Source organism: Durio zibethinus, chromosome 15, assembly GCF_047325235.1.
Source record: "Durio zibethinus cultivar Kanyao isolate XHJ-2024 chromosome 15, ASM4732523v1, whole genome shotgun sequence".
Lineage (NCBI taxonomy): Eukaryota > Viridiplantae > Streptophyta > Magnoliopsida > Malvales > Malvaceae > Durio > Durio zibethinus.
Window position 1 is genome coordinate 6147821 of NC_143176.1, and position 14900 is coordinate 6162720.

At 28.9% G+C, this 14900-nt stretch overlaps 1 long non-coding RNA gene and 1 pseudogene across 1 annotated transcript; both read right to left on the reverse strand.

The window, feature by feature from the left end:
• Window positions 1-2484: 2484 nt before the first annotated feature.
• On the reverse strand, window positions 2485-5257 carry LOC149514594 (uncharacterized; annotated as a pseudogene).
• Window positions 5258-10021: 4764 nt separating this feature from the next.
• Window positions 10022-11212, reverse strand: LOC149514595 (uncharacterized). Its single transcript, XR_016327958.1, has 3 exons — window positions 10923-11212; window positions 10388-10472; window positions 10022-10268 (listed from the first exon to the last, which is right to left on the reverse strand). It is a non-coding gene; the product is annotated as an uncharacterized LOC149514595 (long non-coding RNA).
• Window positions 11213-14900: the final 3688 nt, after the last annotated feature.

Genomic DNA, 14900 nt, shown 5'->3' on the forward strand with positions numbered 1-14900 from the left:
AAAATACCTTTAAAAATCAAATACCATGAATCAAATGTGAGAATTAGATTACGAAAATCAAGATTTTGGAGTAATTTAATTTTTTCCTTAACCAAATGCATTTTTATTATTTACTTTTTTTTTCCACAATGATTGACATAGATAACAAAACATATAGTATATTAAAAAGAAAAATAATACAAGATTAATAATACATAAATGTTTACAATGAAATTTTAATTTATAATACTAAAAATTTGATATCCATGAGTACCTACATTGCTATGGTATAGTCACCCGTGACAAGTAAGTCTATAATTAATGTAGAAAATAATCATTAGATTAAAAATTTATCATAGATATCTTTCAGTTAGCATTATTTCAATTAATTTATTGACCGGTAGCCAGGATAACTCTATCTTTGACTATTGTTTGTTGAATATCATATTCCGTTTCTTTCTTTCACATTTTATTAGTGAAGTTAATTGAATCAAAAGATGATGAGCATAAAAAACATTAATCATACAATGTAACCAATATGGACAAAACAATGAAATTTGCCCTCGTACCCTTCATAAAAGGCCTAATGAGTAGCCACGCTTGCCTTAGATTAAAGCTTCCCCATTTTATTGGTATTATTATCGTGTGTTTGTTTCTTAATAACTTAATTATATAATTTTCAAGTGTATGAAAAATCTAATTATACTTTTATTGTATTTTTTAGCTGTTTGTATCATATGTCTCAATTCTTCACCAGCAATACATTAGTGATTTAATTTCTTTTTTTGGTATTAATTTATTTTTTATGTGATGAATCATAATAATTAATCTAATTACTAATTGTGAACACGGGCAGATTTTTTCAGGCCAGCTCTTTTGTTGTTTTAATTGTTTCCTAGAGTGAATTAATAATGATCTGGTTTGCCAATGAAAAATTCTTTTAGAATGGTTGTGAATTCCATTTATTGGAGATAAAGAAGACGAAGCAATAGCTCCATAAACAGGGTGGAACCGCAAAGAGTGTTTTAAGAAAAAATATATTATTATTTGATATTATAATAAAAAATAATTAATTGGAAAAAATATTTATATTTAAACTAATAAATAATAAACAAATAAATAAATAGACTAATAAATAATAAATTATTATATAAGAAATTAATAAATAAATAAATTTTAATATTATATAAAAATTTTTGGAGATTATTTTATTAATTAACAAGTATTTACATAAAATAATAAAAAATAAAGAAAAATATTATTTGATATATTAATATTATTTTTATTAATTTTTAATCATTTTTAATAAAAGTATTGATATTAAAATAATTTAATAATTTTAATAATTTATTAATTTTATAAATATTAAATAATTTACACATTTTAAATTAACATCTTTAATTGTCTTTTCTTCTTTTATTACAATTCACCTCATCGTTATCATTATATTTGTATTTGAATATATATCTCCACCGTTAATTTTAATTTTATCACTACTGTAATTAATTTTATTTTTACCACTATTTTCAATTCGAAATCTGCCTTAACCATCTGAAATTGAATTTTACGTTTTCAGCAATATTACTCTTCTTTTTCTCTATAATCCAGTATGGACCCGTCTAGACATAACCATCTGCAACTCACATAATGAAGGGTCTGATTTGGGGGACCCATCTTACAAAGACAGGACAAAGCATAGTCAGATCCCCACAAATCCCATATGCAAAAGTTTGTTACCAGTGCCTGCCTCTACCTAGCCCATTCACCACACAAACCAACGAAGAAAATATGAAAAAAAAAAAAAAAAAAAAAAGGAATTCCTTGAAAGCTCCGTAAGCAAACTATCAATCAACTAGCACATCAACATCAAAATTAGCATATACTACTTGGCCAAGATTTAGGTTGAGATGTGTTTTAGATTTTTATTCTCTTATTAGTGATATAAAACCTTGGTTGACATTTTTGTATTTTAAAGATGATATAAAAATATCTTCGATCATGTATAATTTTATTGGATTTTTTTTTTATAAATTGATGATAAATTTTTATATTTATGTAATTGAGTTTACATAATTATATAAAACTTTACATTGTTAAATAATGATTATATTTTTAATAATTAATGATGTTTTATATTTCTAAAAAACTAGTTTAGATATATGCAGAAGTTCACATTAACTATATATGTCAATGTAATACCTTTTTTTTATTTATTTACAATTACATAGACACATAACGTGTATATATAAAATTGTTTGTGATGAAAAATTCTACAATTTATATACAAAATGATTATTACAAGAATACCGATAAGGAAAGCTATAAGAAATGAGAAATTCAATTCTTTTTTATAGTACATGACTTTTGAACCAACGATTCAGTAACTCAAAGTCTAAGATTTGAATTTTTTGTTTTTCTGTTTGTTTTCATGCTCAATCATACAAGGAAAATTTAATGATACAAAAGAAACGAGTACAAGAGATTTGATATTTATTTTTAAGTATTTTATAGTTTCAAATTGAGACCAACATGTCCTCCTACTTCCCCACCTCTTCAATTGGCCATGGTTATTGAAGTTGGTCGGTCAATTTGCACCATTGCTGGTGGAAAGAAACTATAGTATGGTGGATAGTACATATTTAATCCGCTAGCTCCTTGCCGGATAATTGAAACTTCAATGCTTGCCTTTGACAAATAACAAAATTATATATGAGCAACTGAAGAACAAATGATCATACAAAAGCATAAAATTAATGAAAATGGAGATGGTGTAATTTGTTTTTTAAGCTCACTTGATAAGCTAATGACTCGAGCTTGGGCAATTCATAATTGTAATAGATTAAAATGGATGGAGGATGCTTGAATTTTGAGCTTGAACACATTGAAGTAGTTATTGGAACGGCTAATGTGAGAAAATCTCCATCAAAGACCCCATTTTGTTTGATGTTCTTCTTGGACTTTGAATCCAAATTTGATGTTGAACATGAAGGTCCTTCCCTGAAAATGATACAAAGAAAACATAAATGTGGAAAAACTTATATAGAATCAGTTATGATTATTTTTCTTTTTAGTACATATGAGAAAGTAGAAAGAGAAGTTGTGTTTTGAATATTAAACCTCAATACTCATTATGTTTGAGAGATAAAAATTAAAATCAAACCTAAAAATCGGGGTGCCAGTTTTAAAATTGAATGCTGTACCATTGCTCCTTGAAGCTGCTTCAACTTGTTCATTGATGGAATGAGCAATGGGAGGATATTTGTTGTGAATAGAGCATTGTCTAGAGAGAAGGGATATGATCTCTTCAAGCCAACCACCTACAATTTATGGTAACCAAATTCACACACAAAAAAAGCAACCGTGTTAGGCTGTTACTATTACACAATATCAAGGTCTAAAAGAGAAAGAAGCAGCATTCTTAAGACTTCTATAAAAGATTAAAAAGAAGGAAACCTAATTCTTTATAAAACTATTGTATAAATCTAGTTTTTTTTAGGTTAATTCAGCAGGCAATTTTCCCACTGTGAAAGGTACTGTTTAGAGGCCTCTATAATTAAAAAACAGAGAAAAAAAAGGCAAAATGATGTGAAATTCAGACCATAAACCTCATGAATTTCACAAGTAACATCATATTAATTAGTAAATGGAAAGAGATATTAAAAACTAGAATTTATCATTGGATCAATAATAAGCTATACATGATTGAAGACAAATACCTTCTCCTCTTCAGGCAATAAAGGTGTACAATTTCCATAATAGCCTTGGTTTGAAGGGAGCTTCATCTGAAAATTCAGTACAGATGTTGATGAAGTTCTTGATGACAAATTCACCTACATAAAAAATAGAATTCCATTAATTCACCTATTTCTTTATCAATCAACGTTACCAGAAATGAAAATATATTTTAAAAAATAAATTAAAGATTCCAACAACTGCAAGTTACAACACAAAATCAATTTTCTTATCACTGAAGAAGAAGGTTATTGAAATGGTTGTAACCTTTGAATCAAACTAGGAAAAGCCAAATGGATTCAGATTCATAAGGCAAACTCAAATTTGTCCCGAAAGCCAATCCAGGGTCCAACCGAGAACACTCTTTTTCAATGTTATACTCACAAGAACAAAATTTTATGACCATTATTAACACTATCATTCCCTGAAAGTACTGCTGCACCAGGATGCCACCCTGGAGAACCACTGCAGGTCAATGGAACAGTGTTTTCTGTACTGACAATATCAATATTTTGAACAAATAAAGGTGTTCTAAAGATTGAATTTGGTGGTGCAATAAGTTCAGCAGGAAATGGAATTGAAGAAGCAGAAGCAGCAGAAGAAGAAGATTGATTTGAAGGAAGGAACTTTGGGATTGGCAAAGAAAGATATGATGATTTATGATGAATAATTGGTGGTGAAATAACAGATTACGGGGAAGGCAAAATTGCAGCAGCAGCAGCAGCTACAGCTGCATCTTTCTTTTGTTGTTCTTCTATTCTTATCTTGTCAAGCTGTGCCACACCAAGTCCTATTTTTGGGACTTTTTTAGGCCTTCGCTTCTAGGAAGATCTACCAATATTGCTTCCAATTCCACCACCACTGTTAGTATTACTATTGCTACACCATTGGGTTTGATGTTCTTAAGCCATTGTTTTCACTAGCTTCCATATATATGTAAACACAAGCTTTCACAAGAAAAAATTGAGGAAAAATCCAAGAATATAAAGCTTCAGACCTAAATCTTATAAACTTGTCAGAAACAAGATGCTAGCAATCCCAACCATGGTACTCAAGCATTTCACTATTTGTATGTGCACTTTTTTTGTGTGTTTCCATTCTTTTCAAGAAGAAAAACTGATGAAAAGAGGTTTATAGAGAAGGAAATCTTTGAAATCAAGAAACAAGGATTTTCAAATAAAAAAATTAAGGATAACAAGAGGAAAATCTAGAGAAAATATACAAGAAGAGGCAACAAAGTTTAGAAAAAGATGCCCCAAATCTCGCAGATATTGGAGGTCAAGAGAACAAACCCATGAGCCTAGCCAAGTTTTCAGCTAAAATAATGAAAAGAGAGTGGAAAGAGAAGATCACTGTATCTGAGAGGTTTCAGATTTTCTCTCAAAGGCCTTGTTTGTCTGAGGGATCAAAAAAATTATATACCAAATTTGTACATTCTTTTTTTTTTTTTTCAAAATTCAAAACCATGCAAATCTTTAGCTTTGCTATGAACATATTTGTCTCTCATTTCTCTCCCAAGTCCTCGCTCCGCACTTCCTCTGTTCATTCCTAGAGTCTCCAAGACCCTCTCTTTCAGCTTTTTTTTTTCTTTTATTTTTTTCTCTCTCAATTTATGTTTTCAAAGTTCTAAAAGAAGCTGAGTTCCTAAGGTCACCTTAGCTTTGTTTTGTTTTCATTTCGGGGTATCTTTTGCTGGGTTTGCGACTTTTGGACTTAAATGCGGGACATTCACTTTGTTCCCCAACACATGCATGGAATTCAACAACCTATTTTATGCCTTTCAAGTACACTAGCAGAGACAGATGGTTATACAAGCCTGAAAGCTCCTTGAACCCTTAAAATTTTAAAAACCCCAGTAACATGAGGCAGAGACGGATGGTTATACAAGTCAAAAGGGGTCTGTGGCTCCTCCCAAATTTTAAGAATAATCAAGTGTGTTAAGGGAATCAAATAATCTGTAAGTTCCATTCTTCATGTGAATACATTATCTCTAGTTCACTAAGTTAAACTAGCTAATAATATTTTGAAATCCGAATGGCTTATTTGCGGAAGACCTATAAAAAGTTATTGTAATGACATTTTTTGGGTAGTTAAAATCTGTGCATGTTTATGCTTATGGGTGCGTACCTATCTTATGCATTATAGTTTAAGAATGATTAAAATCATATTATTTTTTTGTTTATTTGTTATACCAGTCAATTATTACTTACAAACCCTTAAAATCAAGAGATTTGTTATAAGAATTAGGAAGCCCATACTTGTTACAATCATAATCATATCCATTTAACAAAAGTCAAATTGACTCCATATAATTTTTTTCTAGTTTCTTCGTAAGACTCTAAATCTATAATTTTTTTCAACAAAGTATCAAACTTTTTTTTTTAATCAACCGCAACTTCTCTCCATATAATTTTCATTTTTAATTTTATTTTAGATTTTTTCTCCTGTTATAATGCAATGTTTTATTCAAGACAAAAGTTAGATTTGAATAACTTTTTTAAAAGTTAAAAATTATTAACTTCTAATCTTAAAGTTTTAATTTTATTCTTTTAATGGTATATTTTATTTCTCTTGTTTTGATAAAAAATGTTTTTTAGCAATTGTTTTTTTTATTAAATCATTCACAATTTTACGTAAAATGATTTATTTGATGTATTATATTTCTTTATATGAATTGATAAAATTTATAATTTTGTAAGTTATGTTTAGTATATTTCTATTTATATTGATGATATATATAGGAGGTTACTTATGAAGAAAAAAATTAAAATTCAATATAATATTTATGGAAAAAAGGTCAACAAAGCTTCTGAACTAAATTCAATAATCATCTAAGCCCTTTTTCTTTTTTAACAATCAATTAAACCCTCAAATATCTACTTTCATTAATCAAACTCTTATTAGAGAAAAATGGTTAACTTTTTCTATCCAATAAATGGCTTAATTGAGTGAAAATATATGTAAAAAATTCAACTAGGTGAAAATAAATGTTTAAAATTCAATAGTTTGAAATAGAAGATTTAGGGCTTGATTAATTGCATTAAAATATGAGAAGCATAATTGATAAATGATTTTTTGTTTGAGGGATTTTTTTACTCTTAAGCCAATATTAATTGACTCTCTCAAAATTAAATATCAAGATCCACCACTGCACATTAATCAATTGGGTTTTACCGCTTCTTTGAGAGTTTGGTTGTCAACATTTTAGTTATATTCCCAATCAATAATGTATTTCATATTTGAATAATGAATCAAATCTTATTTAATTATATAATTAATTTAAAACTCAACAATTTGATCTAAATTAACCTTAATTCAATAATCCAAACTTAGAAAACTTAAATATGAAATTTAAAAAATTTTGAATTCAAAACAATCTGATTTTTTTAATTTGAAATGACCCAATATGTCCAATTGTCATCTTCTTAAAGTATTAAGTTTAAGTTGGGAATACAATAAATATATAAGGTTGGATTGTTTTCATCTTCAATTTCCTTTTCCTAATAAGGATGTTGTTGGCACTTGGATTACTAAAATTGGAGATGGAATTGATTGATTGGTTTTTCTTATGTTAGGCATAGATTTTCTTAATTTGAATGATGGTTTGTTTTTTATTAGGTCTTTGAAATTACTTTCAATCTTTACTTTTACTTTCCAATTTGGAACAAAATGGAAGAATCAACCAGAAATTAATTACAATAAATAAACTTAAGTTTTCAGTAATTCTTTTTAATTTTCATATGTTTTCTTTTAGTTACTTCTATAAACTTAAAAATTCTTTTTATTTTAATTGCACAATAGGAAAAAAAATAAATTATTTACTTGGATCTATAGTGTGTTGCCATGGGGTATTCACATGAAAATTTTAATAAAATTATTCAATATTTTAATTTAATATTTGGCATACAAATTGGCTGATTGTATTGATGAGATGCCAAGTAGACAAGTTGAGTTAATGATGTTTACTATTAGATGGATTAAATTGATATCTAATTTGAAAATTTAAGATGTAAATTGTATATTATTTTATTTAAATATAAAATAAAATAAAATAACATTATTTAATCAATATATAAATTATCTTATTTTAATTTTTACATATATCAAATATAAAATAAAATAATATTATTTAATCTAGTCTTATTTATAATATCATCTTATCTTATCATAATTTTGTAAACTAAACACATTAAGTCTTATAATTTAAATATCAAACTAGGAAAAGATCAGTAAAATAAAAATATAGAACTGAGAAACGCTTCTTTATCCTTTTCTCTCTCTAAAAATATGGAATTAATTTTTGGATGAAATAACAATACATAGTCAATATTTCTAAACCCTAAATAGCAATCCCAAAGCTCAGTTTGTGGGTTTTAGACGGGAGAGAATAACGGGGACCAATTATACTCTCAGTCTCAGCCTCAGCCTCAACCGTCGGTAGACAGATAGAGACAAACAAAAGAGCTTTGGGTTTAGGGAAAAGAGAGAGAGGGCTTTGCCCAACCAAGGACGACGATTCAAATAGCACCAGAGGGCTCTCTATTTTTCCCCTTTCTCTTGATTCTCAACTCTCACACACCTAATCACCCTTCCAATTGACTATTGTTCCACGTGGCACTATCTATTCGTTGCATTGCATCACTCTGTCGTTATGTCTCTCACTTTTATTCTCTCTATTGGTGGGCGACATCCTAACTGTGACGGTCATGGACATATGGGAGTGTTTCTGATAATTTTAAATACCGCGACATTTAAATAAGAGTAAATTTTATTTTTGGTTACTGAATTATGCTTTTATTTTTATTTGGATCACTTAATTTTAATTTGTGTCAACAAAATCATTAAAACTTATTAAATATAACAAATATGGCCACTTTAACTATTTTTATCCAAATTACTAATAAAAAAATGATATGACTTCCACATTTTATGCCACATAAGTTAAAATTTTTTTTTTCATTTCTTTTCTTACCTTCCCTTAAATGTCACTTTTTCTCCGTTTAATTGTTCAGCCTCCATCGGCAGCCACCCAAAACTAACATTCCACCACCTCATAAACAGGCCTAAAGTTGACTTTTGAGCTCAGCAGAGTTATTTTTACCAGGCTAGAGGCAGAAGCACCCCAGCAAAGCCAAAAATAAAAAAAATCTCCTCCTTTGTTTGTCTCCAGTTGCTGCCCTTTTGATTGTTTCTATAAAAGCATGTTTTAAAAATTGTTTCTTTGCTGGCTTTATTTCTTGGTTTTAACTTTATCAATGATGAAAAAGAAGAAAAGAAAGGTGCGCTTGTTTTAGCTACTCAAAATATTACAACACTAATTATGCTAGATTTTATTTCAAGACTAATGTCTAATTGTATACTTTTGTTTATTGAATGTGGTTGGAATCATGAGTATTCGTGGTGGATTTCGTCTTTTTAACTTGATAATAATTTTCCCTTTTCTGATTTGGAAATGGAAAAATGGAATTATAGTTGTCTAAATGGTGGTAGAAGGCTGAACAGATGGTAGTAGATCTTATTTTCAGGTTAGATATAGGATAATTTAGAAAGTTTTAGGAGGAAAGGAGCCAAGAAAAAGAATGAGGAGGATGAAATTAGCAAACAATTAAATTCTGATGAAGATCACATGCCAACAAGAAACGATTGATGGCAGAGAGAGCAACCATACAGCGTCAAAAATTGAGCTTTGAATGGTGGCTGGCCAGTGTTGAAATTCTTTAGAGAGAAAAGAAATGAAAAAAATAATAATTTAGGCTTAGTTTATGTGGCATATGACGTGGCAACCACATCATTTTTCTGTTAGTAACTTGGATAAAAAAGTTAAGTGATTGTATTTGTCATATTTAGCAAATTTTAATGATTTTGTTAGTACAAATTAAAGTTGAGTGATCCAAATGAAAGTGAGGATATATAGTTCGATAATCCATCAGTAATTCATTGGTATTCCATTTGTAATCCAGCAATATTTTGTTAATAATCTATCAGTAATTAATTGATAATCAATCAATAAAGGTTGATTTTCTTTAAATTCGTCAATATTTCGTTAGTATTCTATCAATATTTCATCAATATTTTGTAGGCAATTTTTTTTATTTTTGTCAGTAAAAATAAGAATTCTAGCAGTAAAATCAGTCGATAAAATCCAAATTTTATATGTAATTTGATTGATTCCATTCATAATTATTTAAGAAATCATTAAATTAAAAAAGCATGTGTAATTATTTAAAAAGTTTATTATTTTTATATTATTTATTTAACAATCAAATCCACATCATAAAGTTTATATCCACATAAATTCTAGAACAATCCAAATTATAAAGTTAAAATCTATAAAATATAGTACTGAAATCCATAAATTCCATAATACAAGTCCTGAATAATATAGTATTGAAATTCATCAATTACATCATCTGATCCATGAAAGACCTAAGCTTAACCCTCAGCAAAAATCATCATCATCTTCCTGCATGTTGATTTTACCATTGTTATTGAAGACTTTGATTGCTTGAAAACTTGTCTCATGCCAGAGATGTAACTGATTCGGTATTGCCACACACCTAAGAAGTGCATTAAAGCAGAAAAAGATTAAAAAATGAAATATAATATCACATCCCTCTAGCCATCTCCCTTTTAGTAACAATAGCAGTTCTGAACAGAAAAGCTAATAACATCTCACCTTTTTGACATTTTTTGGCTGGTATTTATCAGTCCATAAGCTATTATCAAGCGGGATGCTGCAGCCACGATAACACGGCATAAATCTGCAACCAGTAAACATAATGAAAAGGATCTTGCTTAGCATAATGGCAAACTTACATACGCAAAGGCAGAATCCATTATAGCAAGCAGCATTTTTTTTTTAGTATAAATAAACTAAATTATTATTAGTATGGCTGATGATTGCAGGAGTTTGCAACATTGACCTTGACCAGAAAACCAAGGCTTTAACAAGTTAGTGGGTACCAACTGGACTAGTTCCATTTGGTTAGCAAGTTTCGTCATGATTAAGGTGCGAATCCTATTTCTAACATAAATCTTTTCTGCAATCTTTGAATTAAATAGTTTCAGAAACTACAGTAGCAAACGAGATTCCTTTAGTGCACACGTAAAGTATTTGTAATAACTGATATATTAAGATAATCCTAAATCAACATATCAGAAAAGGAAGTTTAAGAGAAGGGCACAGAAGTTTTAATTCACAAAACTCCAACCTTTCTTTAAGTAGTCTACTTTGTTGTTCAGACTCTGAATTTTCCACATAATCAGCCTGCATAGAAAGCACAGCAAGTTCTACTAATTGACCGTCACTAATTGACCGTCCTGGCAATAACAAAATTATAGTGACAAATAAATCAAAGAACATTCAAAGTTACAATTAATCTTAAAAATCCTAATAAAAAATAAACTATTAATTAAAAAAAAAAACAAATACATGGAAGCCACAGATTTTGCAAAACAAAACAAAAAAACAAAGAAGCCGACCTGTTGTAAGAGCCAACGCCAGACGACGGACGACATCATCGGACGAGGAAAGGAACCAACCGAACGACTGATGACGATCGACAGCACCGGAAAAGACGATCAACGGCGCGGCGGTGACGAGAGAATGGCAGAGATAAGTCGGGGAGAGAAAGAGGAAAAGGGTGGTTTAGGGATTTCAATGCAGGGGAGAAAATAAGAAAGGATTTAAGGATTTCATTTTTATCCACCTTACCGATAGAAATTCCATCGGTAAATTAATTCCTTTTATTCGAAATTTGATTTAATTTAATTTTTTTATAATAATTTATCAATGAAATAATCCGTCTGTATTACCTTTACTGATAGATTATTCTATCAGTATTTCTCGCACTAAATTTTTTTCTCACCAATAATTTATCAATGAAATACTAATGAAATAATTTTTGTAAATAAATTTTTTCAATATTCTGTAAGTAAATATTGAATTAATTTATAATTATGTTCTGTTAATAATTCACTGGTGATTAATTAATAATTATTGACAAAAATTTTTCATAAGCAAATTTTTGATAGTGTTAATCATCTTAAGATTCTTGATAAAAAAAATTTGTCAAAAGACCGGACTCATGACAATTTTTTTACCAATCAAAATTGTAATTTCATTGAAAAAAATCTTTAGATTCTTAGTCAAAAAGATATTAAAATGATAATTAATTATATATATGTAGAATTTAATATTTTTAACTTTTATGTAAATGATTTTACTATATATAAATAAAATGAAAATCACTAGATTGATGAAAATTTAAAGACTAAATTATGTAAAAAAAAATTAAAAACAAAAGTTCTAAATGGTTTAATAGTTGATGAATGGTGAAATTTTTAATATTTTATAGTTAAAGCGCCCATTGAAAACAACATAGAGACTTTGCAATAGGCCTACAAATGGATTATCAAATAAACCTAACCAAGGAAACCCACTCCCTCATTTACAAATGATCGAATATGGGAGACAGGTAGTATAACCTCAGTACAAAATTAGACTGATCAATTCTCATATATACAAAATAAGCTGTGGCTCCATGTACAAACAGATTGAGATCATCACTCTCATGAGTTTCCTGTTGCTGAACCTTCAACGGTGCCTTCAGTCTGGACTGCAGACAAATCCTACATTGGACACTGATTTTCACTTTTTCTGGAATGTAACTATACCAATTCCCTATGTTACTAACTTCTGTCGATTAAAATGTATACAAATTCTAGTTTCACTTTTCATTTTCCCTTCCTCTAGACCAAGTTGTTAATATTCAAACTTTTGAGCCCAGGAGAATGTATTATGAAGACTTAATTTTTGGTTTTCTTGCTCATTCAGAGAAGATCTTAATTCTGGATTCAACCCATCTTTTAATTGCAGATGCCAACAGTAATGTCCAATAATCATTCTTATGTGCAAGCATTGAATTGTTTCCTGATTTGCAATGGCTTGCATATATTATGAGAGAAATTGTTGACATGGTTCATGTTGCAAATATTTCACCACCGTCCAAATCCATTTCAACACAGTTCTCAGATGTCGGCCATTGTTTCTAAGGCCATAGCCTCCCACTTTTAGAAAGTTGGCCAAGCAATGGCAAAGCCTTGTAATGTTTTGCTAGAAATAACATGGGTGTAGGCACTTGGAGAAAGCTGCTATTTCATTGTTTCTAAGGCCATTAGCAAGATCTTCAGGAAGGTCATGGAATGGCTATTATTTTCATAAGTAATGTTTTTAGTGTTAGCAGCTTCATTGGAACGGTTATGATTCAAATTAAAAGAATCAGATTATAATAGACTGTATAAAACAGGAAGTAGATGACATACCACCTTCAAATAAACTAAACCAGTTCACCATATTTTCCATTGGAAAGAAAGAATCTGTAGGGCAAATAAAATGGCAGATGCTAAACAGCTTCTTTAAAGAGTTCAATTGCCAATCCAGTGAAATAAGTTTCATTTTTCAAATCATATTCTGTTTCCTCATTCGTTTAAAACCAAAAGAAATTATGTCTTTTTTATGATATAATAAAACAATTTACCACATAATATGAAAAATAATCTATGCAAATTCCATAAGTTCCATCAAAATTATTATTAAGCAATTGAAAATTAAAGTTCCAACTCAAATTTGCAGAAAAAGCCAATAATGATTCTGAAATATTTCCTCTTCACTAAAGTTGAGTGAGAATTTCTACAAATAATTTCTGAATTTTACAGGAATGCAAACAAAAAAAGAAAAAGAACTGTTTAAGAGGATCCACATCTGCAGCTAGAAAACAGCTGGTTGTCAAAGCATCTTGAAGAAAACTTCTTTGCGGTGCCAATGATGTCTGGTCAGGAAAGACGAAACGATAACAGAGTAGCCTGTATGCATTCCAGTGTTCACAGGGATCCTTGACAAGAAATCTTTCCCTGCCCTTGACAAGAAATCCCTTGTCAATGCAATGGCACCGCTAGGTCTTTCAGGTTTTTGATAGAATCCCATGGTGGTTTTCCAGTCATCATCTCGACACCAACGCATCCTAACTACCATAGGTTCTAAGAAGCAGTGATTCTTGCCATTTGTTTCATTTAAGTAAGCAATGATAGAATAAAAAAACAAATCTTTATCCTGTAATCTTTTAGGTTTTTTTCTCAACCTTGTTTGGGTTTGTTGTTTACTTGTTTTTGAGCTGGGCTTGTTTTTCTTTCTCAAGTTTGTTTGGGCTTCTTTTTAAGTTTGTTGTTTTTTTTACCCCATTTGGATTTGTTTTTGGGTTTAATTGAAGGTGTAATCGAGTTAAACTGAGTTGATATAGGAAGAAATTCGAGTTCAAATCTAATTTAAAATTTTGTTCGAGTTCGATTAAATTTTAATTTTTAAGTTTAAGTTTGACTTAAAATAGAAATCAAGCTACTTGAATTTGTTCTATTAGACTCACTCAATAAAAAATGAACTCGATTTTTATACTTAATTTCAAAATTGATTATATATTTGAATTGAGTTTGAATTGACATGTATAAGAATAAAATAATAATTTTTTTATTAAAAATAAAAATATACTAAAATATAAAAATTCAATTAAACTCACGAACTACTCGAATTTAAAATATTTGAACTTTGCTTACTCAATAAGTCAAGTTTGAATCAATAATAAATTAATTAAATTTAAATTTTATCTAAATTAAACTTGAGTAGCTTGAAAATTTGATATATTATTTATATCCGATATCAATAATGAGAAACATATAAAAATGGAGTTGTAAATTTTAAAGCTAACTGTCATATTATTTTATAGCCTTTGGATTACTCTCAATCCAATGGTCATCGTCTCACTATAAATCTTACTAGGTCTAGTAAATCAATAATTTGTCAACGCTTTGTTGTTTAAGTAATCAAGTAAAGCTGTTTGCCCCTGTAGCTCCTTATTAGAATTGAATACTTGTTAAGTTCATTACTTATAATTTCGGGGATGATTGGTTCGTGAAATTTTAAATTTTTAGTGGAAAAGTGAATTTTTAAAAAGTATGAATTCTTAACAAAGGGTAATTCTTCTTGTCATGAGAATATTAAATTTTAATGTTTAGTTCACAAAATTTTAAATTACGTAATAAAATTTTTTTACTATAATATTCTTCATTATATGTGAATAATACATGACAAATATTTTTATTACCTATTAATGTTATTGAAATTAAACTTGTGATAA